The sequence below is a fragment of the Neofelis nebulosa genome, chromosome 8 (assembly GCF_028018385.1).
Source record: "Neofelis nebulosa isolate mNeoNeb1 chromosome 8, mNeoNeb1.pri, whole genome shotgun sequence".
NCBI lineage: Eukaryota > Metazoa > Chordata > Mammalia > Carnivora > Felidae > Neofelis > Neofelis nebulosa.
The window spans coordinates 10905709-10930146 of NC_080789.1; the positions used below are offsets into that span (position 1 = coordinate 10905709).

The 24438-nt window shown below is 61.4% G+C and overlaps 1 protein-coding gene across 4 annotated transcripts in view; it reads left to right on the plus strand.

Annotated features, from left to right (window-relative positions):
* The window catches only part of ELFN2 (extracellular leucine rich repeat and fibronectin type III domain containing 2), a 79730-nt gene that overhangs the window by 18935 nt on the left and 36357 nt on the right, over positions 1-24438 (plus strand). Inside the window, exons 1-2 of one of the 4 annotated variants that reach the window (XM_058741359.1) lie at positions 6131-6511; positions 14744-14910. The gene's annotated coding sequence lies outside the window, so the exon portion shown is untranslated. Of the gene's footprint in view, positions 1-6130; positions 6512-12949; positions 13074-14743; positions 14911-24438 lie in introns of those variants that run through there. The other 3 variants (XM_058741361.1, XM_058741360.1, XM_058741363.1) reach the window with 3 other exon arrangements.

A 24438-nucleotide genomic window follows, 5' to 3' on the forward strand; every position in this document is an offset into this window, starting at 1 on the left:
ACACACCTTGACAGTGTGGGGCTCCGCAGCCTCTGGCTAATGGGCAGCAGAAATCAGTTAGAGGCACAGAGCCTGAACCTCCCCTCATCCCCTTCCGGCTCTTCCTGGGGGCGGGGGGGGGGGTGTCTCAGAAATGACTCCTGGCACAGAAGGCTGGGGGGGAGGTGATCTGTCACATGCAAGCAGGCCCTACCTGGGGTGGAGCAGGCTGCCTGTCTGACCCTTGCACCACTGGGTGGGCCAGCTCAGGAGGGCCCTCCCAGAGCACTCTCCCTGTGCCTGGTAGGTGGCTGGGCACCCAGGGCACAGACCAGATGGGACACGGCTGAGCCAACCTCACTAGCCAGGAATGTCAGCTCCAAGGCAGGCAGGCAGGGTGCCACCAGCACCCTTAGTGAACTTCCCTGAGAGACCTCCCATAATTGGATCGCTGGGTCAAAGGGTCTCCCCGTGAATGCTTCAAAATATCCCGTGGAGTGTGGCCTTGGCCCTCACAGGCCCCCTCTCAAGGGGCCCACACATCCAGCCGGCCTCTAGTCTAGACTCATCGGGAACTGTGTGTACATTCTTCATGCCCCATTAGCTTTGAGCTGCCCTTGATTCATGGATATGAGGACTACAGACTCTCAGAACCATAGAATCCTATGGAATTCAGTCCCCCAGCTCTGATATCCACCTGCCAAATTCTGTTTTCACCTTTGCTAGTCTGGATGCAGAACTCTTTCCCTTTCCCCAAATAGGGCTGATTGATCTCAACCCCACTGGCCGCCAAGATGGCTGCCGCTGGTACCTTCCTCCTGACATTCATGCCCTGTGTGGTTCTCTCCCACAACGACCAGGGCAGACCTGTGTAACCGACAGGAAATTGCAAACATTGAGAACGCGTAACTTCTGAGTTTAGGTCATACAAGACATTGTGGCTTCCTCTTTGTTCTCGCTCTGGGGGGGGGGGGGGGCGGGAAGCAGCCGCCATGCTGGGAGAATGCTTGAGCAGTCCTGGCGAGAGGTCCATGGGACACAAACTGAGGCCTCCCGCCAACCGCCAGCACCAACTTGTCAGCCACAGGGATGACCCACCCTAGCCGCAGATCCCCCAGCCCCAGTCCAGCCTTCAGATGAGTGCAGCCCCAGCAATGATTCAATCTTCCAAGATTTCTCAAGCAAGAATCGCCCGGTCCCAAGTTCCTGACCATGGCTGCCGTGTGATAATAGCCGTTTCTTTTTTTCTTTTTCTTTTGCTGATGTAAGCCACTGAGTTTTGAGCCACTGAGTTGCACAGTAACAGATGACTAATATGATAAGTATGTAGACTTTTTTAAAAAAGTTTTTATTTATTTATTTGAGAGAGAGAGAGACAGACTGTGAACGAGGGAGGGGGAGAGAGAGAGGGAGAGGGAATCCCGCAGAGCCGGACGAGGGGCTCAAACCCACAAACCGTGAGATCATGACCTGAGCTGAAACCAAGAGTCAGTCGCTTAACTGACTGAGCCACCCAGGTGCCCCAAGCATGTAGACTTTTCTAAAGCAAGTATGGAAGGTGGTTGGGGAGGTTGAAGCGGGGAAAGGGGGATTATATTGCACACTCCACAGCGAAATGACTTAAAAATCCCTTTGGGAAATGTGTGTGTTCTCCCAAATTCCTTCACAACCAAGGCTTCTCTGGGGGCTCCCCTGTATCTCAACTCCTGACCTGCGATTCCCAACTCCCCGCCCCCCCCTCAGCTCCTGACCTGTCACAGCAAAACAAAACATCCTTATGTAAAGGACTCCCCCGGGGTGCCTGGGTGGCTCCCTCAGTTAAGCATCCGTCTTCGGCTCAGGTCATGATCTCACGGTTCGCGAGTTCGAGTCCCACATCAGGCTCTGTGCTGACAGCTCAGAGCATGGAGCCTGCTTCCCATTCTGTGTCTCCCTCTCTCTCTGCCCTTCCCCTGATCTCTCTCTCTTTCTCAAACATAAAGAAACATTGAAAAAAATTTTAAAAAAACCAAAAAGGACTCTCCTTCTTGAGAAGCTCGGTCTTCTTGTCTTCATAGCCATTGGGATGGCTCCATGGTGGGCAAGGGGCAGAGGTTTTGGGGGGGGGGGGAGCTTCAGTTTTTCCCTCCTGGGTTCTGTCTCTCATCACTGGTTCTTGTCTCTGGTGATGGTAGCCCCCGTTCTCGCCTCGGAGGCACAGCAGAAAATCTGATTTTTGGTCTGGATCCAAACCAGGAATGTGACACCCCATGCACACTCTGGTGTCCGCGTGTTTCTCTAAAAGAATTGCTTAACCTAATTTTCTTAATCAACTCAAAATGCCATGTAGACCGAGCGGAAAGCAATTCATCTAAGTCCAAAGGGGTAGATCTTGCCGTTCAACCCGAAACAGCGCAGGAAGCTTTTAGCCCGCGTGTGCTCCTAACTCTTACTGCTCTCTTCTCTAAGCCCTGCAATAAGGGAAGAGCTTCCGGGAGACACGTCCTCGCGGTGACGCGGCCCGGGCGTTGGGCTCATTTGAACGTGAGCCACATCTGGTCAACTCAGGGGGAAAAGGGGCCCTCGTTGGGGTGCGGTTAGAGGGCGCTTCCGACCACCTCTGGAAGATTCCAGAACAGGGATTCAGGGATTCAGGACAGGGGTCCAGTCAGCCGGAAGTACCTGCCTCTCGTCTGGCACTGAGGCTTCCGGCATGGTTCTGCTTTGCTCGTTTTCCCCGTCCACGGATCACTCCGCCGATGACTCAACGAGCCCTTGGGAGGCTGTCCGTGGTGGGAGGGAGGGAGGAAAATTCGATGTGGGTGGGAGGGGAGAGTGAGAAGGCTTAATAGTACGACGTGACGTGTGCTGTCATTCAGACCTACACACAGCGTTCCGGGAACCAGTGGAGGAAGAAGTAGCTTGGCCAGCTCCGCTTAGGGGTGGTCAGGGGAGGCTTCATAGAGGTGGCGGTCTTTGAGCAGCACCTGGTTAAAGACTGGAAGCAGACAGGTGGGGAGGCCATAGGAGAGGAGGAAAGGCTTCCAGGCTGAGGGAGGAACAGCATCAAAAGCACAAACGGCGTGGAAAGCATGGGGTGAGAGTTTCATGGAATGTTCTGGAAAGGGCGGGTATTGGTGTTGCCGGGACCCGGAGCGCGCGTGGGGTGATGCGGGAAGATGCTGGAGGGGGTCGGGAAAGGCCTGACTGCAGAGGGCTTTCTTTGGGCAAGTTAAGGAGTTTGGGTTTCAGTCCCTAGCAGGGAGGGCGCAAGGCTCGTCCTGTGTCTGCCCCTGAGGCAGACATCACCAGTTGATCATGACACTTCCTGCAGAGGGAGGACCCGGGCAGCTGCTGCCAATCATTTGCACTGTCCTGAGAAGGGACCTGCATGGCATCATTGCATGAGAGCTATTGGAGGGTGAGGAGGTGGGTTGTTGCAGGTGTCCAGGTGAAAGATGGCAAGGCCTAACCTAGGACAGTGACCATGGGCACAGATGGGCATGTTGCTGCCCACATTTGTCTCAACCTTACCTGCCCACTTAGATTCTAGGCAGTCTCCTTATCATAACCCTGGCCAGGGGGCTCAGGGTGGTGTGTGTGTGTGTGTGTGTGTGTGTGTGTGTGTGTGAGAGAGAGAGAGAGAGAGAGAGAGAGAGAGAGAGGGAGAGAGAGAGAGGGAGAGAGAGCTCTCTATGGGCTCTATTTTAGCGAGGAGGTTGCTGTCTTTCTGGAGCTGCACTATCCAACATGGGTAGCCACTAACCACATACGGCTATTCAAATCTAACTTAATAAAACAAAAATTAAAAATGCGGCTCTTCAGCCACGGCAGCCACAAAACATGGTGGCCACTAGCCCCTAGAGTAATTTAAATCTAACTTAATAAAACAAAAATTAAAGATGCGGTTCTTCAGCCACAGCAGCCACAACCACAAGCACTCAATAGCCACATGTGGTTAGTGACCACTGTTTTGGACAATGCAGATATAACACTTCCACCATCCCAGAAAAGTCTATCAGACAGCGCTGGTCTGGAGAAGGCCCAATCGGGTGTCCAGATAGCGTAATCTGCCGCGACCCTCGCTTAGCCCAGGCCAACTCCGTCTTCTATTTAGTGGCAGTGACTCAGTTAAGAGTTTGAAAGGCTTTCCGGTTTATGTCTGCCTAGTGAGGGCAATCCCCAGGGGGGAGAGTCTTAGAACATTTTGGAGCTCAAAAGCACCAGAGCTAAACCAGGCAGACCTGGAGGTCCCCAGGGGAAAGGGGGTGCTCATGTGGTGAGCCCAGCGTCGTGCTGGGGACGGGGGGGGGGGGCGTTTGTCATTCTCATTTCATCAAAGGGAAGCTGAGGCCCAGAGGGGGCTGTGACCTGCCCCTCGGCAAATGGCTGGGAAAGTCACAAAAGCAGAGCCGGAAGAGGCCGTGTGGCCACCCGCTGCCTGGTATTCCTTGAGATCATGGCTCAGTCCCTTGAGCCCGGGCGGATTAGGTGGCCCTCGCCAGTGCCCACCTCTTGGGAAGTTTCTGCGCGTGAGAGCCACTGTCACAGAAGAGGGAGCTCTCTGCAGTTTCGCGCTCTATCCGCCAGAGGGCGCAAGGGCCATTGTGTCTGCTCCCGAGGTGGGCGGGGCGGTGGGGACAGATTCTTCCCCGGAGGACTTTGGGCTGGGACCCTGCTTGGTGCCCAGCCCTGTGGCGGGAACCTACGACGCGGTCCGTACAGCCCTTGCCCTCCAGGAGGGCTCAGTTTAGAGGGCACAGACAGCATAATGACTTATTTGGATCTGCAGTGAGGGGCCTTGAAGGGTGGATAGGAGTGTGCTAGGCGGCCTGGCGTGCAGTCGCAGAGGGCAGTGGTGGCGGAACACGGTGTTGTCTGGGAGATAACAGTGGCCTGCGTCCCAGCTCTGGTCCCCTCCTGGACCTGCTCTTGTGTTCTCAGTTGACAGGAGGGAGGAATTTCTGAACAGACGTTCTTTCTGCTCCAGTAATACCCAACTCCGTGGAGTTCCCTGCACACACACACACACACACACACACACACACACCCCAGACTGTTTCATGCCTCTGTGCCTTTGCACATGCTGTTCCCACGGCCTCTCTACCTTCTTCAGCTGACCAGCTACTACTCATCCGTCAAGATGCGGCGGAGGCAGTGGCTCCTTCCAGGGAGGTGCTGCCATTCCTGGCCTGGATGAGATGCTCCCGCTGCGCCTTCCTGCAGCCTGAACTTGACGTTCTGCTGTGCACCACCTGAGGACAGGCACTGGCGCATGCGGCCCCATAAAAGTGAGGGCGACGCAGAGCACCTGCTCCAGGCAGGGCTCCCGCGTGTGGGTTTGTGGCCCCTGGGGGTCGAGAGAAGGTGCCTGCGTTTTTGTGTACGCGGGCCACGAGCCGAGTCTCCCCACCAGCTGCCTGCGTGCCCAAGTGCAGGGGTACAGGCCCCGATGCCAGAGCTTGCTTTCTGCATCCGCAACCCCCTCCCTCTAGCTTCTACCCCTTGGCGGGTGGCACAGGTGTGCGGGGACATTGGCCGGGAAGGGGCCGGGGCCTAAGAAGCGTCTGGGGGTGGGGGCGTTGGGGGTGGGGTGAAGGGTAGTGAGCGGCCGCCAAAACCCTTGCACAAGGGTAGAGATCTGGAGTCTAACCTAACACCGTCTCTGGGGTCAAGCTCGCCGTGTGACCTTGGGCGAGTCGCTCCTTTCCCCGAGCCTCAGTTGGCCCGCCCATAAAATGGGAACGCGGCAGCGTCTCGGGTTGCCAGCCGTGGAGCACGGGGACGCGGCGGCCAGGACGAGGTGAGGAGGGGGGTCCGCCGGCGGAGGGGGAGTCGGGGCCGCGGGCGCCCTCGGGCTGGCGCTGGGGGGCGCTGCGCACCTCGGGCGGTCCGCCCCGCGGCAAGTTTGCCTCCAGCTGTTGAATGCGCTGGCGAAGGCGGCGGCGGGACCCGGAGCCGGCGGGGTGAGCGGGGCCCGGGGGCCCGGGGCGGGGCCGGGGGCCGGGGGCGCGCCGGGCAGGGGCCGGGCGCGGGGTGGGGTGGGGGGGGGCTCCGTGGTCCGCGCGCCGCCTCCCGGGGCGCTGCAGCTGCGGCGTTGCAGCCGGGCGCGGCCCCCGCCCCGCGGCCGTGTGTCTGTGCGTGTGCGTGTGTCCGTGGAAGGATCCAGCCGGGAGAGGGGGCGGGCGGGGTCTCGCTGCGGAAAGGCCTGCGGAGGGCGCCGGGCGCCGGGGCGGGCCAGGGCGGACGGACAGACTGCCGGCCGCGGCCCCTGACGCACGCTGCGCCCCGGCCCCCTCCCGGGCGGCGGGCCCCGCCGAGGCAGAGGCGCGGCGACGGGGAGGCGGGGGTGGCGGTGTCTGCGCGCACACGCCGGCTCGCAGACACACACACACACACACACGCACACGCACACGCGGGCCACGCCACAGACACACGACACGCACCGAGCCCCGGCCGGGCGCCGCGCACACTCGCACCCGCGCGCAGGCCCCGCAGCCGCCGCCGCCGCCGCCGGAAGCGGCGCTCGGCCCGGATCCCGGCTGGGCTGGAGGTGAGTGAATCCCTCCGGATCCGAGCGCCCGCGGCCGCCGGAGGCGGTGGGAGTGAGGGCTGGGACCGGAGGGCACCCTTCCTCCGCCGGTGGGGGTGGGGCTTGCTGGGGGGGGGGGGACCACAGCAGGGGGAGGATGAGACCGGGAAAGCCACCCCCAGGGGCTCCCGGGTCTGGGGATCGCCGTGAGACATTCCCCCGTCCCCCCCCCCGGGGGACCACCCTGTGCGGGCGAACTGGTGGTGGTGGACGGAGACGGGGTGGGAGGACGCGGAGGACGGTCGGTGAGGTGAGCATCTTTGGGGGGTGGTGCAGAGGCTTGATGGTGGACGGCTGTACCAGTCAGTGCCACACGGCACCTCTCTGCCTCCATCCTCGCGAATCGGGGACCCTAGCCCCCCTCTCTTACGGAGCGCCGCCGGGGTCGAGGGATTCGTCTTCGCAGCGGGTAAGGGGGGTTGGATTGGCGCTGCTCCAGGGGGAGGGGGACAGGGTGGGGCTTTACCCCCTTTACCCGCAGGAGGGCGGTGGATTTGGTAAGAGGACCAGGTTCGGGGAGTGGGGGTCCCCTGGGTGGGTGGGGACCCTTGCAAAAGCTTTGCCCCCTGTCTCCGCGGTGCTGGCGTGGGTCAAGCAGGGAGAGCAGGGAGCTGCCCCGGGGAAGCAGCAGAAATCCGCGTAGACTGCGCTCTGGCAGGGCTGGGGCCACTGCCGGGCTGCGTGTGTTTGTGAGTGTGTGTGTGTGTGTGTGTGTGTGTGTGTGTGTGTGGACTCCAGCAACTGGCAGAAGATGGGGGCGGGGGGGTGGGTGTGTTGGCTGGTGGGGCGGTGTGTGCACGTGGGGAGGGTGCTGCGTGCCCACAGGGCTGTGTGCAGGGATGGACCCTGCTCTGTCTGCACACACGCACACACACACACACACACACACACACACAGTCCATAGCCCCAGCAGGATTTTCTTGGAATGTCTGGAGGGCGCAGGCTGGCGTGTATGTGTGTGTGTGTGTGTGCGCGCGCGCGTGTGTGTGCGCGCACTCGGGAAGCGTGTGTCCAGGACAGGAGCGGCCACGGTGTGTCAGGCGTGCCCAAGGAGACAGACGAAAGACGGATGGTGGATCTGGCCCTCGGCTTAGCCCAGGAGGATCGTGGTACTTGAGGGCACTTTCTGTGCCCCTTCCATCCCCTTCCATCCCCCCCCCCCCACTCCTCCTGCCTCAGTGGCTACCTCTGGAGGGCACTGCCTCTTCCCCCTGCCGGGACACAGGTGTTGGACTGAGAGTGTGTGTGTCTGTGTGTGTGTGTGTGTCCGGGGTGCGGCTGTCACTGTCAGCAGGCCAGGTTGTTGGAGGAGGAAAGCTGGGGGGGGGGGGTGAGGAGGGGGGCTGCTAGCAACACCTGGAGGAATGTGGTGGAAGCTGCCAGCCCCTGGGCTGCCTGGTTTAGTTACTGAGGGACATTTTCATGTGGGGAGCCGCATCTTGGGGGGGGGTGCTGGGAGGATTTGCTTGTGGACGTGTGTGTGCATGGCTCACGCACCTGGTCCCGTGGCCTGTGGGCACCTGTGGGACATGCTGCGTCTAGGCCATCCGTAGGGCATGTGGGCCTGCACATGTGTGCAAATACGTGGGATTCCTACGAGGAATGTGCACGCACACAAACGCACACACACACACACACACACATGCACTGTCTGTAGGCGTCTGTCTGGAGTGAGCCGTGACCCTGGAGCTGGGTGCGTGGGCGAGGTCCCCTGGGCCATCTGCCCCTGGGCAGGAACAAAAAGGAGTGATCGAAGGGGGGGGGGTGTCAGGTAGAAGTGTGTGTGACGTCAGCACGGGCCTGTGGGTGTGACGTCAGTTCCAGGCTGCCAGTGACGTCACTGGGACAGCAGCATGAGGGGTCACCCCTGGCAGCCGGACTGTGTCATGTCAGCGGGAGGGTGTGTGGCTGAATGTGGTTATGTCCCTTGTGTTGTAGGAGGGGTGACAAGGGGAGGGGGAAAGAGTCTCTGAGTGAGCGGTCCCTTCCCAGGTGCCCCAAGTGGGTGTGGGGCCCCCTTTCCTTAAGGTGCCCTCCCCTCACAGAGGCATCGCCTCTGCCCCCACCCCCCCAATTTCATATGGGGCGCCTCTTCCCCTGTCCCCGCAGGCCCTGTTCTCCGTCAGCCCCGGCCAGGTCACAGAGCCAGGGTGTGTGTGCAAATGCATGTGACAACACAGCCAGGGGGACAGCGCCCGCTACATGGGGCTGCTCTGTGTTTTGTGATTTAGGCATTCCTGTCGCCCCTCTGGGCCTCAGTTTCTCATCTGTCACCTGGGGCGGGGGTGGCTAGAAAGGTAAGGGGTGCCACAGGACACCGGTGGGCCTCTGGGGGGGCGGGGGGCCTGGCACAGGGTGGGGGCTCGGCACACCAAGTCCCCTGGCCTCCCGCTCCGCCAGCTCGGAGCCGGTGCTCCTGTCTCCGTTCAAGTCTAACTTCATAGAGAACTTCTTTTTCTCTCCTTGGATCCTCATGGCAGTCCTGTGGGGCTGGCAGGCCGGCTGCTCTCGTGTGGACACTTGACAGATGACAGATGAGCACACGGAGGCCTGAAGGGGAGAGTAAGCTGGCTGGTGATTGAGTCCTTGGCGAGAGTTTGCCCCCATCTCGCTACTCCAGCTCCGCAGGTACAGGTGCAGGGAGACAGGCTGGGGCGGCAGGTCCCTTCCCGCGGGGCACTCTCATCCTTTATGGAGGGACAGGGAGCTCTGCGCAGTGGGGGTGGCGAATGCCCCGGGGCCGAGGGGTCCCCTTGTAGAGGCTGCTTCTGGATTCCTAGTCCGGTCTTGATTGTTCTACCCGAGATAGGCGGGGTGACAGAAATGGGTGCTTCTGGCCGAGCCGTTCTGAGCCTGCTCCAGTACGCGCCATGCCCGCTCCCCGGTGTGACTTCCCTGTCCCCTGAAGTCTGCAGCGTGCCTGCTCTGGAAGCAGAACTGGTTCCAGTGACACCTCCGCTGAGCGCTGAGTGGCTGTGTGTGACACGGGGGTCAGCCGCTCTCTCCCTGCGCCTGCCAGGCGGTGGCTGCCGTCTCGCAGGCTCAGTGAGCGAGCGTGAGAGTGTGGCGTCCGCGCGCAGGGCCAGGAGGTGCCCATCGCCGTTACCCTCGCCCGTGCCGGCTACGGTGCCCCCCACCTCCCGGGCCCAGGCCCGTCCTCTGCCCGCACCCCGCAGTCTGCCGGGCAGAGCAGAAAGCCAGGGAGCAGGATTGCCTGAAAGCTGCAGCCTCCTTCCTTAGCGAGTCAGGCCTCTTCAGGGACAGCATTAATAGTCCAGAAGGTTAACTCAATCCTCTGCCTCCCGCTGTCCTGGTCCAATCCCCTATTAAATTAACCTTCTCGTGGCTCAATTAGCACCTGGGGCAGAGTCACTGCCATTATTTCCGGGCGGCCCTTATTAGTCCAAGGTGTCCGGTGGGGGGGGGGTTGGAATAATAGAGCCCTTCCCCCTCTGCTCTGCAGACAGTCCCCCAGGAAGGCCCCAGAGACGCCCTGAGGGGGCAGAAAGGGTCTGGGGTCTCAGGCCCGGCCCACAAGCCTCCCGTGCTCCTCCCCTCAGGGTGGGTGACCTGTGACATCCCGAAGCCAGCAGCGTGCCTCTTGTTCTCCCCCCATGGCCTCGGCCGCGGTCCCCCTCGACCCCTGTGTCTCCCTCCGTCTCACTTGTGGAACGAGTAGGGGCCCGGGGGCCAAATTCTGCCTCTTTTTAACAGTGTGTGTCTTGGGCAAGTAGGTTCCCTTCCAGAAAGCCCTGCTTCCTCGATATAAAAGTGGGGATAATGATACCGGTTTCCTAACTTTTCCAGCGTGGTTACATAAGCGAATGTCAAGTGTGGAGCATTGTGTCTGGCACATAGTAGGTGTCGATTAGATGAGTTCCCTCCCCCTTCCCATCTGTCTTCCTTATTCATTCCTGGTTCTCTGGAGTGGGTCCTGGGCTGTGTATGTGTGTGTGTGTGTGTGTGTGTGTGTGTGTATGTGTGTGTGTGTGTATGTGTATCCTTCTCTCTCCTTTCAGCTTCCACGTTCACCCCCTGAAATACATAGAAACTGTTTCTGGAGCTGGGCCGGGGATGGGGGGGGCGGTGCCCGCAGAAGTATGAGAAGGGCCTGAGAGCTGCCTGCGCCCCAACCCCCCCCCCCCCCCGGAGCTGGGATGTGCAGAGGGGCTGGGAGGGGGCAGGGCGTATCTTGGTGTGTGCACATCCCTGTGCACGGATGTGCCTCTGAGTGTGACGCGGCATGTGCATGCGCACACGGGTCCCCACCTCTCCCAGGGGAAAGTGGGGAACAGTTCTGAGGGCCTCCCGACCAGGTTGCTCTGGGCGCAGCCCCGAGACTCAGGCCTGATTCATTTTCCTTCCTTGGCCTTGTCTTTGTCCTCTCCGCAGTTATCTTTGGATGGGGGAGAGACACAGGCAGTGGGGTCAGCATGGCCCATCTTCCCTGCTTCCTGCGCTTCTCATTACCTGGTGTGTGTGTGTGTGCGTGTGTGTGTGTGCATGCGGGGCGTTTGTGGTTCTGCGTGTTTAGCTAGTTCTTGTCTGTCTCCTACTATGTTGTCAGGTCCACACAGGGGGAGACTTGTAGGCCCTCAAAAATTACTTGTGGAACAGTTCCTCTTATCAACACGCTATTGAGGTTGGACTGTGCATTTTGCATTCAGCGCACGCACGCGCGCGCACGCACACACACACGCACAAGCATATCTGACTCAGGGATAGCTGCTGGGTCTGGGGCTCAGGCAGGAACCTACAGAGATGAGTTTCCGTCCCGGACGAGAGAGGGGACGCGTGGGGCATCAGCCGAGTGCCCAGTGTGGGGCCTGCGCACAGTAGGGCTTGTGTGCCAGGCGTTTCTTGGGTGTCTGTGACCCTCCCCCGAGGGGGCTGGCACTACAGGCTTGAAGGTCAGGTGCTCCCGCAGCCTGGGAGGCGGGAGGGGAAGAGGCTGGAGCCTCTTCTGCTCAGGGCAGTGCAGGATCCCCGGGATAGCGCACCTGCTATGTGCCAGGCACGGGGCAAAACACGGTCTATTATCTTGTTTAATTTTGGCTGGAGGATTGTGAAAGAGGTCCAGCCGGCCTCTGGGTGGGGGCAGGCCAGGTGGAGAGACCACGTGAGCCGAGGTCTGGAGGTCGGAAAGCCTGGAGTGGAGTTTGGGAAGATGAGTCTGGAATGTAGTTTGAGGATCAAATTACACAGGACCGCAAACTTTGGGCTCAGAAAGGGAGCCTTACCCGGTTGGTCCGGGAGTGCCTTTGTTAAAATGCAGGATCTTGGGCCGCTGCGGGGGAGATTTTGATTCAGTAGGGTCCATGGGGGGGGGGGGGGCCCCGGGGAACCTGCCTCGTGAGTGTGCTTCCAGGATATTAATTCACCCACGTTTGCCGGTTGGAAGGCGGCTGAGGGGGCTGCGTCTTCCAGACTCTTCCCACTCACCCTGGAGAGGCAACAAAGCCATCTGCATTTTTTCAAGGAGCCTGAGCTCAGAGAAGGGTGGCCGCTTCTCTGCAGCAAGGCCAGGCCAGTACTGACTAACGATTGCCATGTGCCCTGACTGCTGCTCTGAGCTTGTCCAGTGGCCCTCGTTCAATCCTCAGAACGGCCCTCGGCAGCGCTCCTGTTGCACACATGAGGAAACGGAGGCAGAGTCCGCGGTCCCGGGTTCGAGGCCGCCTCGCTGGTAAAGGCGTGACAGTGCGGCTGGGGATGAAGTGAGACTGGAGAGGGCCTGCCCGGCATCCTGGACGGGCCATGCCCTCCCTCTCCCTTCCTTTGGTTTCGGAGGCGGGGTGGGGGTGGGGGCGCGGGTGGAGCTCAGCCTTTGGTCGTGCAGAGGTCAGAGGCAGGCGGGCGGGCGTGGGGGTGGGAGCAGAGAAGCCAGAGGAGGGCGAAAGCCTGGCTGCGTAGCTGCGGGCCCAGGCCGGTCATCCGGTGGGCGCCCTGGCCGAGGCAGGTCCGGATCTGGCTGGCGGCGGGGTGTGCCCATCCCCGGGGGGGGGGGGCGCGTCCGGGGCGCAGCCCCCCGCGGGGCACCTGTTCCGTGGCGGGGCGGGCCGGGTGGCCGGGAGCGCGCGCACGGAGCCCCCGCCCCCCCCTCCCCCCGGGGCCGCCCGCTCTCCCGCCCGCGCCGCCTCCCGCTGCCCGCAGCCCGCCCGGTTTCTGCCTTACTTCCCTGTGCTTAGAATTTGCAGCCGCATCCCTTGACGCTCGCAGCCAATTTCACGGCCTCTGGGCTCGGCACGGCGTGCGGATCGTAAACCCGCGGGCTCCGGGCAGGGGCTGGCGGCAGGTCTCGTGCGGGCGTTGGGGGGGAGGGGTGGCGCGCGGGAGCCAGGACCCAGCGATGTGTGGGCCGGGGGGGGGGGGGGGGGGGTGTCAGGTGGGCGTGGATGGAATGGGGGCGTCGCCGAGAAGTGCCCTGGGCGTGCAGCGCGGGTGTGCAGGAGGGGCCGGTGCGCGCTGGCATCGGGGGAGGTGTTTCTGGGCGCGCCTGGGTCCTGGTGCGTTGCGTTGGCCGGTGAGTCCGGGTAGGGGCCCCTGTGCCCGTGGGCATGTTTGTCCGGGTGTGTATGGTGAAGCCTGCTGTGTGTGTGCGGGGCTGTCCCCGGTGAAGGGGGAGGGCCGTGCATTCCCAGAGGTGTGTCGGGGGTGGGTGTCGCCGCAGCGGCCCCAGGCGTGGGGGCACCCGTGTGGGTCTGCGTGTCGGGGTGGGCACCCCTATATCCGGGTCTGTGCGCACCCGCGGGTCTGAGGGAATGTGCAACTCTGGTGCCTTAGTTGCTGTCTGGCTGTCCTGTGGGTGCTGGTGCGTGTGCGAGGGGACGGAGTGCCATCCCCTTTCTGCTGGCCACTGGGCTCAGGGTCGAGTGAGAGGGGAAGTATCTCCCCCCCCACCCCTACCCCCACCCCCGGGGACCTGGGCCTGGGAGCCCTTTCCAGAAGCCAGCTGGTGCGTCCTTGTTCTCTGCCTTTGAGTGGGGGCGACCGAGTTGAGGCAGCGCGGGGCCCGCGTGTGTTTCTGGGCTGTGGCGCCAGCTGCCAGCGCTGGGTGGGTCTGCGTATGTTTATGAATGGCAGTCTCGAGGGGGGGGGCAAGGTGTGAGCCCCTGCCTGTGCCGGAGGACTGGAAGTGCCATCTGGGCTGCTGGGGGTGGGGGGTGGGGGGCCAGACAGGGAGGGGGGCCCGGGAGGAAGAGAATGAGCGCACGCGTGTGCACGTGCGCCCACAGAGGGAGGAAGGTTGGGTCGAGGCTCGTCTGTCTGGAAGCCTGTGCGTCTGCGCAGGTGGAGGTCAGGCAGGTACGTTACTCTTGGGGCGTGTGAGTGCCTATTGGCAGGGCACAGGCTGGGGGCGCCCTGGGGGGAAGGGCGTGTTCCAGTCTGGGCTGGGAGTTGTGAATGAAAACTGTGAGGCCGGGGCAGGGGGTGGGTGGGGGCGCTCGCTCCCTGCAGCGGAGGGGATGGGGCTCAGGCTGCAGAAGGAGTAGGCTGTGTTGATGTTGGGGTGACCGGCGGGAGGGTGGTGTGGTTGCACACGTGAGGAGGGAGGGTGTGTGTGTGTGTGTGTGTGTGTGTGTGTGTGTGGGCACCGGGCAGCAGGCAGTGGGAGGGGGTGGGGGCCAGCCCCACCTGGCTGTGCTGTGTGTGTGTCCATGACGAGTGGGGCGTCTGGCTGGGACTGTGGCTTGGGAAGAGTCTCCAGGCTCTGGGGCCCTGCAGGGAGGCGGGGACACGGGCTGGGGTTGGGTGGGGTGGTGGGAGGGGGGGGTCCCTTCGGCTCCCAGAAGAATCTTCCCATCTGTTGCTTGCCCCTCCTGTCCAGGAGCCACGGAGAGATTGAAAGATGTCCTGTGGCCCCTGGCCCCTTCCCTCCCCTTCCCTCCCAACCCGAGGGGATAGGATGGGGACCCAGCCTTCCATTTCTCTCGCTCCGTCATCTTTCTGTCCCCGTCTCCCAGCCTCCCTCTCCCTCCATCCCTCCCTTCTCTCTGCCTCCTCCCTCTCTCTCACACTGATATTCATTTGTGGTATATTCGGTTGCCATGGGAAACCTAAGAAAGAAGTGAGTGTACCCTTCAAGACTTCAGCATTTTCCCTCCTCCCTCCCTCCTGCTGCCCCCCTCCCCCTCCTTCTCTCCTCCTCTCCTCTCCCTCCCTCCCCTTTCTCCCCCTCGCTTCCTCTCGCAGGAGGAGAGGACCCGGGTGAGAAGCTGCTGTCGCCTGGACCGGGACCCGGGACCCGAGACTCCGTTGCTACTGCTGCTGTGGCCACCGCTGCCGTGGGGACTTCCCTGAGACCAGGCCAGGGATAGAGCCTCGCTGGCCGGAGGGGCCCCCTTTGCCTGCAGACATCGGTAAGGACAGGGTCCTTCTGACCGTGTGCCAGCGCGTGGCTGTGTGTGAGCAGAGCGCGGGTGACCCGCCATCGCGAACCGTGATGTGGTCCGGCCTGTCTCCTGTTTGTCCCCTCCTGCCCTGCCCGGCTCCCGCCCCCGGCCGTGGGCACCCCCACCCGCCCCTCCCCAGCTTCCCTTCCGCGGGGCCTGGGAGGCAGCTGGCGGAGTCGCAGGCCTTTGGGGGGGCTGGGACAGGTCCACCGTGGAGGGTGGGAGGAAGCCTCACCCCTGCCCCTTCGCCCAACTGAGAGGCCAGGCCGGGCCCGCCTGCACCCTGGCAGGGCAGGGGAATCTGTGCGAGGGCTGGGCTGGGGGCCAGCTTCCAGGGGTAAGAGAACGTGGTCTCTTCTCCCTCCGGTGGGGGGGCCTTCCCACTGTCGAGAGGGGCAGACCGAGGGGCCTGGAGTGAGCCGGGAGCAGAGAAACGCGGGGCAGAATCAATCCGGGCCTGATCCAGCGTCTGGGATTTTGGAGGCGGTAGGGAGAGCAGTCAGACAGTAGGAGGCCGCAGGCAGGCAGGCAGGCAGGCCAGCAGGCAGGAGCTGCTCCGTCTAGGCTGGGGCTGGTGGCCGCCCTGGAGAGGAGAGGCTGTCACTGTCACCGCGGCTGTGTTGGTGGTGGCCACGTGGAGAGAGCTGTGGTCCGGGCGGTGCTGAGTGATGGTGGTTGCCTTGGCGAGGGAGCCGCCTCTGTGGCATTGTGGTCTCCATGGAGAGAGGAGGAGACAGAGGGAGGAGGCTGGCTGTCTGGGCACGGTGTTGGTGGTTGCTAAGGAGAGGGAGATGCCGTCTCTAGGACGGGGTGGTCCCCACGTGGAGGGGCCGTGGCCGCCGAGGTGTTGCTGGCCCCGGGGACGGGCCCCGCGATGGGTGCTCTGGAGGGGCCCGGCGGGGAGAGAGCGGGGTGGTGGGGGCTCCCTGGGGGACGGTGGGGGTGCGGCGAGGGAAGGGCTGCTGCCGTGGACTTGGGCCGAAGCGGGGTTCTTCGCGGGGGAGCCAAGCGCAGTGGGGGGGGGGTCTGAGGGGTGCCCTTCCCTTCTGTGGCTCACCCTACCTGTCCGTGTGGCCCGCCTGGAGACCCCCTCTCTCGCCTGTTCTTCCCCCCCACTTCTGTGGCCACGTTCTCCCGCCTCTGTCTTCCTCGAGCCTTCTTCCTCCCCTGGGCCTTTGAGCATACACATCCGTCATCCGGATGCGTGTTCCCTCCTTGTCCCCCAGTGACTTTGTCCCCACCGGTCACGTTTGCCGTGCTCTGGGATACCGGGCATTGCTACCTGCCTTTCAGGTATCAGATAGGGCAAGTAACTTGCCCAAGGTCACACAGCAGGTGTGCGCTGGGGCTGGGATTTGACCCCCCCCCCCCCCCGGGCACCTGTGTCCCCAGACGTCCAGCTCACTAGACCTGACTCCTCCCCTGGGAACCTGTCCCTCCGTGAATACCTCGCCCACGGTTGTCTCTCTTCCCTCAGACCCCGGGGATTCCTCCGAAGCAAACCTTTCACTTAAATAGTTGGAGTCGGAAGCGGCGTGGAACAGCAGAGTCCTGGGTCTGCCTCCCGACTCTGGCACCCGCAGCCGAATGGTCCCTTGCCTCAGTTTCCCTCTCTGTAAACTGGAGGTGGTGCGCGCGCATCTTGGGATTGGTGCTGCTTGGGGTAACGTAGGTGACGCCCTGGTGTGGTTCGCGGCACACAATAGACCCTCAGGAAGTGTTAACCACCACCGTCGTCATAACGTCTTTTAAAAATGATCTAAAAACAATTTTCTGACGTGCCCGGCAAGGACAGAGGTGGCTTCTCACCGGAGACCTGCCTCCCTGTGCCCTTCACCATGGCCGTCGAGCGGTGGAGGCGATGAACTGACGTGGTGGGGGCTGGAGAGGAGAAGGGCCCCCTGACACTCACGTAGCACCTTGGTTGCTGAGCCAGCCCGGGACCAGGTGAGGCTCCCTGTCCTGTGCTACCTGCCCGTTTGCCCCAGGGGCCTGTGTGCGCGCTCGTCTGAGTCCCCTGCCTCCTGGCTTCCTTCACAGGGTGCGGGTGTCCTGAGCCTGCTCAGCCAGCCCCGGCCTGGGGCACAGCGTCTCAGGTGAGCTGTGGCCGGTGTGGTCGCGTCCCGGGAAGAGCAGATTCAGGGACAGTCTTTCCCGCCACCAGGGGACAGGCCAGGCAGCGGATGGAGAAGGATGTCCAAAGAGGGACATTTGGGGGATCTGGAGGGCGACGGACGGGATGACTGTCTGAGTGGCAAAGACCCGAGTTCAGGTCCTCTGCCACTTTCGAGATGGGTGGCCCTGGGCACCTTTCTTGCCCTGTGGGGCCTCAGCTCTCTCCTTCGGAACCCGTCAGCCCTTCTTTGCAGTTCAGGTGACCCACGGGGAGCGGGGAGAGGGCGTGGAGGCACCGACGACCCCAGTTCCTCCCAAGAGACTTTCTAACGGTCAGAGTGGTCTCGTCCCCAGGGGGGAGAGGCAGCGAGCGCTCCGCGACCAGTGAGGCCGCAGGAGGCTGGCAGGACAGAGGGTCTGGGATCACCGGACCTCGGTGCACATCCCCACGTTGCCATTTATGGGCCGTGGGGTCTCGGGAGCCTCGATTTCCCCACCTGCACGATGGGAGGAATAAAAAGGAATTCAGATGTGTGGGAGAGGCAGGCTCCCCTGGAATCTGCACAGCAGGCCGTTTTCCAGAAGAGGGAAACGAGGCCCAAGGGGCTCGCAGGGTTTATAGCGGCCACACCAACGGCTGCTCTTTCCTGAGCTTCTGCTCTGTGCTCCTTGCTTCCCCTGGGCTCCCGGTCTTACTGAGTTCCTCGGCCTTTGCGCTTGGCTGTTCTTTTTGCAGGAGTTGCCGTTCCTTCTGGGCTCGCTGCTGCCCTCCGGGCTGGGTACAGGGCTGTCTCTTCCGGTTCAGTGTCGCCCCCCGCCCCTCCCTTGGGAGGCCCTCCCTGACCACTCTGTTTGTGGCTCTGGGCTTCTTCCCTCTTTTGGTTTCCTTTAGCCCCTAATACAACCAGATGCTAATTTGCTTATTTGTCTATTTATTATCTACCCTTCCTCTCCCCCGTGGTGTCAGCTCACGAGGGCAGGGGCTTTTTCTGTCTTGTTCCCTGCGTTATCCCAAGGGCCTTGAATGGGGCCTGGCACAAAGTATATGTTCAATAAATACGTGGTGAATGCCCAGACGAGTAACCCTGCAGCCACCCTCGGATGCCTGTCTTGTCATTCCCATTTTCCCCCCAAGGAAAGTGAGGCTGGGGACGCCTGGTAAACCAGCTGTGGATACAGAGTAGGTGTAGATCTGACCCCAGATCGGGCTGACTCCAGGTCAAGTGTTTTATCTGCTACCTTGCTGGGGGCCTGACCTTTCAAGCTAGAGAGTGTGGGCTTTGCTCTGAATGCAGAGGCAAAAAAAAAAAAAAAAAAAAAAAAAAAAAAGAAAGAAAAAAATCACAGAAAGGCTGTTATGTAGGGAAGGCTCCTGCCGTAAGGAAGAGTTTTGGTAGCAGCCCGGATTGTCCAAAGCAATCAGGTCGGGTCAGCTGCTCACCAGCTGCGTGACCTTAGGCGAATTACTTAACCACTCTGTGTCTCAGTTTACTTGCCTGTAAAGTGGGGATGATACGTTGGCTGAGCTAGGCAGGCTTCTGGGAGGCTGGGGGCTTTGAGCTGCGATTTGCAGGCTTGACTCCAAGGGCCTCTCCCCAGGGTAGAAAAACAGCCTCTGTTCCATCACCCCAGTCCTGGGAGGCCTCACTGCTCATGCGTGAGGGATCTGAGCTTTTGACTTCTGAATAGGAGACATTTAAGGTGCTTGGAAAAGGCCATTTTTCTGCCCTGGTGTCCTGGGATCCCCCCCCTGCCCGTCCCCCCCCCCCCCCAGAAAAAAGAGGAAACCAAAGAAAGAAGGAAACTGGTTTTCTTCAAGCACTTACTATTCGCCAGGGATGTTCTGTCTGTATCCCTACTCACAGCCACAGCCCAGGCGGAGATGATTATGCCCATTTTACAGATGACCTAACTCAGGTTTGGGGAAGTTCTCCAGAGGGTGCGGAGCAGGGGTTTGGACCTCGGCGCAGAGGCTCCTGCCTACGCTATATCAGCTCAGGGGAGGGATGATGGAGGTGCTTGGAGTTGATCTGCTCTAGGGTTACCCGGGGGTGTGGGCTGTTGACCCTAGCCCCACCAGGATGGAGCTTTGAGAGCCCTGGCCCCCGATTTTGGAGGCAGGACCTCAAGGGGCTGTGGCGTGAACAGCCTGCTCTCCCCAGCCAGGCTGCCCCCGCCCCCCCAGCCCCCTGCTGGCAATGACAGTAGCCCAGGGAATAGATCTGGCCTTGTGTGCTGTCCCAGTGGCTCGCTCAAGACCCCATTTGTTTGGGGAGGAGAAAGGGGGGTCTGTGGTACCCAACAGAGGTGGGATTCATAGACAGGGCCCGGGGGAGGGGAGTGGGCTGCCTGGTACGGGCCAGGCCTGGAGGGGGGCCAGGAGGGAGAGAGAGGAGGAGGGGTCCCGCCTGTACCATTGGGGCAGAGTCTTCTACTCTGGGTGGGGGTCTGCGTGGGTGGAGGTGCAGGAAGAGGGAGGTGGGAGTCTTACCCTCATTACTTCCTCGTCTGTAGGAAGGAGAGTGTCGTGGCCCTGTCCTCAGGGAGTCCCTAGTCTTAGAGGAGAAGAGAGACTATGCCATCAGTCCCCCGTCTGGAGGGGATAGAGCCTTAACTCCCGGGAGCCCTAGTCTGAGGGTAAAGGTTCAATCTGCTTTATGAGTGTTGGAGTAAAGAACAGTCCCTCTGAGTGGAGGCCCCCTGAGATCTGGGAAGACTTCTTGGAAGAGGCAGTCCCTAGGGATGGGTAAGGGGTGAGATTTAGGGCAGGGGCGACTGGAGGGCCCTGTTCTGTGGTTGGAAATGAGGCAAAGTGCGTTGGATTCCGATTTGGAGTGGTCACGTGTACCCAAGTCTCTCTCTCTCCGTGTACTCGTCTGCGAAATGGGGACATCGCCTGTGGACGCTGCTGGGCTCCTACAGGGGATGGAACGAGACAGGGTTGCAGAGAGGAGTATCTGCACCCACTAGGCCCGTAGGGCTGCGGGGGGCTGCACGGTTGGTAAGGCCTGACCGGAAGCTGCTGAAAATCCCGCCCCCACCCCCCGACCCCCTGCCTCTACATGGGGTCACACACGGCTCGGCCATCCTTGCTTCTGAGCTGTGGAGCAGAGCCAGGGGCCATAGCTCTCCTTCCTGCCTCTGACTTGCTGTGTAACCCTGGCCAATCCCACACCCTTTCTGGGCCTCAGGCTGAGACCCAGCCCCTCTTCTTGAGAATTCCATCTGAAGTCTGTGGGGAGACTCAGACCTTCCCCTCCCCACTCAGGGCTGGGCTTTAAAGGGTGGAGGTGGGAGCTCTCCAAGGATCCTGAGCATCCTGGGAAGAGATGGGCCGCGGGGGGGCGGGGGTTTGGCAGTGGAGAGCGGGTACCCCAGATGATGGCGACCTGGGGGCTCTCGAGCTAAGCAGAGACTTGAGCAAGGAGGCCTTTCTTGCTTCTGCCAGTCACTCTGGGGTGTTGGCTTGGGGTCAGTGGGTCAGAGCAGAGAAACTCCTGGGGCTGTAGGATGGGGTGACACAGGCGCCTGGGTGGCTCAGTCGGCTGAGTGGCTGACTTGGGCTCAGGTCGCGATCTCGCGGTCCGTGAGTTCGAGCCCCGCGTCGGGCTCTGTGCTGACAGCTCGGAGCCTGGAGCCTGCTTCGGATTCTGTGTCTCCCTCTCTCTCTGCCCCTCTCCTGCTCCCTCCCTCTCCCTCTCTCTCTCTCAAATATACATAAACATTAAAGAAAATTTAATAAAAAAGATGGGGTGACACAGTGGTCAAGCGTGTGGGCTGAGGCCTGGGTTCAACTCCCGATTCTACCGTAACAAGTTGCTACATTTCTGTAAAATGGGAATAAAAATAGTCCCCGCCTCCGAGGATTGGTCCTCAAAAGTGCTCGGCGCTGCTCCTGAAATACAGAGGGCTCAAGAAATGCTAACTAACTCTACTTGCTGGGGGGGGCTCCTGGCGGCAGGTGCTGGTAGACAGGTCAGAGGCCATTCCAGCCACCGCCTCTCAGGCTGTTGGGGACCCGCTGTGGCCTGAGGCCTCCTGGGGTGCTGGGTTGGGAAATGGGGGGTGCCTGCCGGTCCGGCCCCTCCCACGCTCCCCAGTACCTGACAGACACGATGTGGAAACTGCTGAGTTCTGGAGTAGGCGGTATGGGGGTTCAGGGGGAGCTCCAGGGAAGAGGAACGGGGCTGTCCTCAGGCCTGGGGAGAGGTGGGAGCGGGGCCTCCGCAGGGGATCAGGCCCCCGGAGCGCTGGAGGGTCAGAGCCGGCAGGGTCTCCTCGGCCCGCACTCACGGGCGGGCTGATGCCCAGAGAGGCACGGGCCCAAGGTCACTGGGCGGTGAGAGGCCGGGCTGGGGCTAGAACCCACGTCCTGCGGCTGTCAACCTGGGTACTTTCACCTTCCATGGCCCCTGGGCCAGCCTGAAGCGGCTGCTTCTGAGCCGATCACCCCAGGGCCTGAATGGAGCTTTCTTGGCTCTGCGTCTGGCTCACTCCTTCGGTGTCTCCCCGGCTCCTGCCCGTCTCCCGTCTCTCCTCTCTGCCCATCTCCGTGGTGGCCTTCGTGTCCCTTCCTCGGGCCTCACAAGGGAGGTGGATGGCCGGCCGCAAGCTGGGCGTGCGCGTGTGTGCACTGGGTTGATTTTTGTGCGTTTGTGGCCCGTTGGAGAGCGTACGCATAAGGGAAGGTGTGCGTGTATACTCCCTCTTTCTCACTACAGAACTGACACGTGCCGTCTGTGTATAAAACAGAACGACGATGAGCTGGGGCCCCCTCCCCGTCCCGGGTCGGGCCCTGGCCCGTGTGTCTGGGCACCCGCAAACACATGTTCCCCTTCTGTCTCACCCGTGTGGGGTTTGCCTCGCCGCCTCTGCCCCTTCACCCTGGGCATCTCCCCTCGGGGGCACGGTGGGGGGCCTGGTCCTGATCTGCCTTGGCACGCGGTCCCCTTGCACGGCCCTTTCCCAGCTGTGGGTGGCTGGGTTGGTTGCACGTTTTCCACTCTCAACAACAGTCTGCGTGACTTCAGATATTGGCAGCCGTGACCCGGGCGGGCTGCCCTGTGATGCGGGTGGGCTCGTTAGCGGGGCTCTGCTCCTGAGGTTGAGTGTGGATGTCTGGGTTCCCCTTGCAGCTGTTGGCTGAGGGTTTGGGGGAGGACCCCCATCCTGGACGGGACTCCTGCCTGTGGGGCTCCCTGGGACCTGGGGAGGGGCGGAGCGGGGGGCCCAGGAGGCGCCGGGCTGTCCCTGGGGCAGAATGCTGGGGACTGCAATGCTGTAGCGGGTACGCTGTCCTTTAGTATTCCCTGCCTGCTGTGTCCCAGGACCAGCAGCCTCGGGCCCTCAGCACCTGGCTGCTCAGGGCCCCTTGGTGGCCATAGGCACGCCCGGGCCTTCTGGAGCTGGGGGGGTGGGGCAGGGAAGGTGGTACAAGGACCGGCTCCCAGCCTGTGCTCTCACCTCTGCCTCCCTCGAGCCTCTCCTTCCCTCCTGAGCCAGGGTCAGTCCCGGGACTTCTTCGTTCTCTTGGCCCAGGTGGAGATACCTCGGGGCTGTAGGAAGAAAGTACTGGGCAAGGAGTCCTCAGCTCTACCCCTTGTCCTCTGGGCGGTGGTGGTGGGGGGGACCCGATTCTCAGGCTGTCCACAGAATCAAAGGGAATCATGTCTCCCTTTCATTTAACAACACCCAAGTAAAGCTTACCGAGCGCCAGATGCTGTTCTAAGAACTTTACGGAAGTGAAATCCTCACCACAATCCAACAAAGTGTCATTATCCCCATCTTACAGATGGAGAAACTGAGGTGCAGAGAGGTTAAGGATCCCGCCCACGGTCGCGTAGCAAGTCAGTGGTGAGACTAGAATTTGAACCTGGGCCGTCTGGCTCCCGGGGCCCCACCGCCTAACCACCTTGCTGTGTTGAGCTCTCTCTCTCTTTTTTGTGTGTGTGTATTTTTAATTTTTTAAATTGACATCCACATTAGTTAGCATCTAGCACAACAGTGATTTCAGGAGTAGGTTCCTTAATGCCCCTTACCCAGTTAGCCCATCCCCTCGAGCCCTTGATAGCCTGCAGAGAGCAGTGCTCCCGCCAGCCTGGTCCCCTGGTCGGAGCCTTGAGGGCGGTCCAGGGAGGTGGTCTGGCAGTTTGGGGTCAGGCCAGATCGGAGTGCCTAGCTCATCGCTTACCGAGCAGGTCACTTGGCGTAGCTGATCCCGTTTCCCTGCGTGTCGGACAGGCTAACGGTACTTACCCGGCAGGGCTGTCGTGAGAATTCGGGGCAGTGAGGTACAGGGGGCGCTGGGTACACCGTGGGCACCCGGGACGTGGCGGCCAGCTGTGGGGGCTCCATGGCAAGGCGAGAGGGAGGCAGTTTAAGGGGTGGCCTGTGCCGGGAGAGGGGAATGTGCACCCTTGGGAGCCTTGACTGGGGAGAGGATGGGCCTCGGGGCGCACGGCGGCCCCTCTCATCACTGGGTGCACACCTGTCCATCCGATGTGTCCATCATCCTTCTGGATGCAGAGCTGGGACAGTCCGCTCTGTGTGTGTGCGTGTGTGTCGGGGTGGGGGGCATACCGCCACCCCTGATGTCACACGCGTACGCGCATATGCACACCCACGATGGGGACACAACCGAGAACCCTCACTTGCGAGGGCCGGATGAACCTTGGAGACCCCCTCACCCTGCTGCCTCATTGTTGTAGATGGGGAAACTGAAGCCCAGAGAGGGCAAGGGATTTGCACAGGGGCCCATAGGGAGTTGCGCCGATCTAAAGTTGCCTTACCGGGCAGGACCTTTCCCTAAGATACGCAGTGACAAGCCCTGCCTTCAGTAGCCCGCCCTGGCCCCACTGGCCCATCCCCCTGTGGGGTCAGCGCGTTCGGGATGCTTTTCTCCATCCCGCGCTGTGTTGATTGGACCAGTGGAAGCCGTGCGGACAGAAACCTTGTCTGTCTGCTCATAGATGAGCCTGTGTGCCCAGCACGGAGCCTGGTGTGTGCATAGTAGGTGCTGGTGTAGAAGGTGGTCAGTAAATCTTTGTTGAATAAGTGACCTTAGCAATCAGCCCCTCCTGGTCTCTCACGGCAAAGTCTGAATTTCAGAGGGACGGGGACTTGCCCAGGGTAGAGCAGGGAATTGAACCCAGACGTCCTGGCTCCCGGTCCCGGGCCCTCTCGTTTTGTGCACTCATGTACGCATGTAACGCGCACACACACACACACGCACGCCATGCGCTCACTCTGTGCCATGATCCAAAAGCCTCACTCTGATCATTGCTCAATTTTCTAGCTTAAAAGTATCCATCTGTCCATCCCTCTGCCAAAGCCGTGGGCTGGACACCTAATGGGATGCCTGTTCCGGGACCTCCCCCAAGT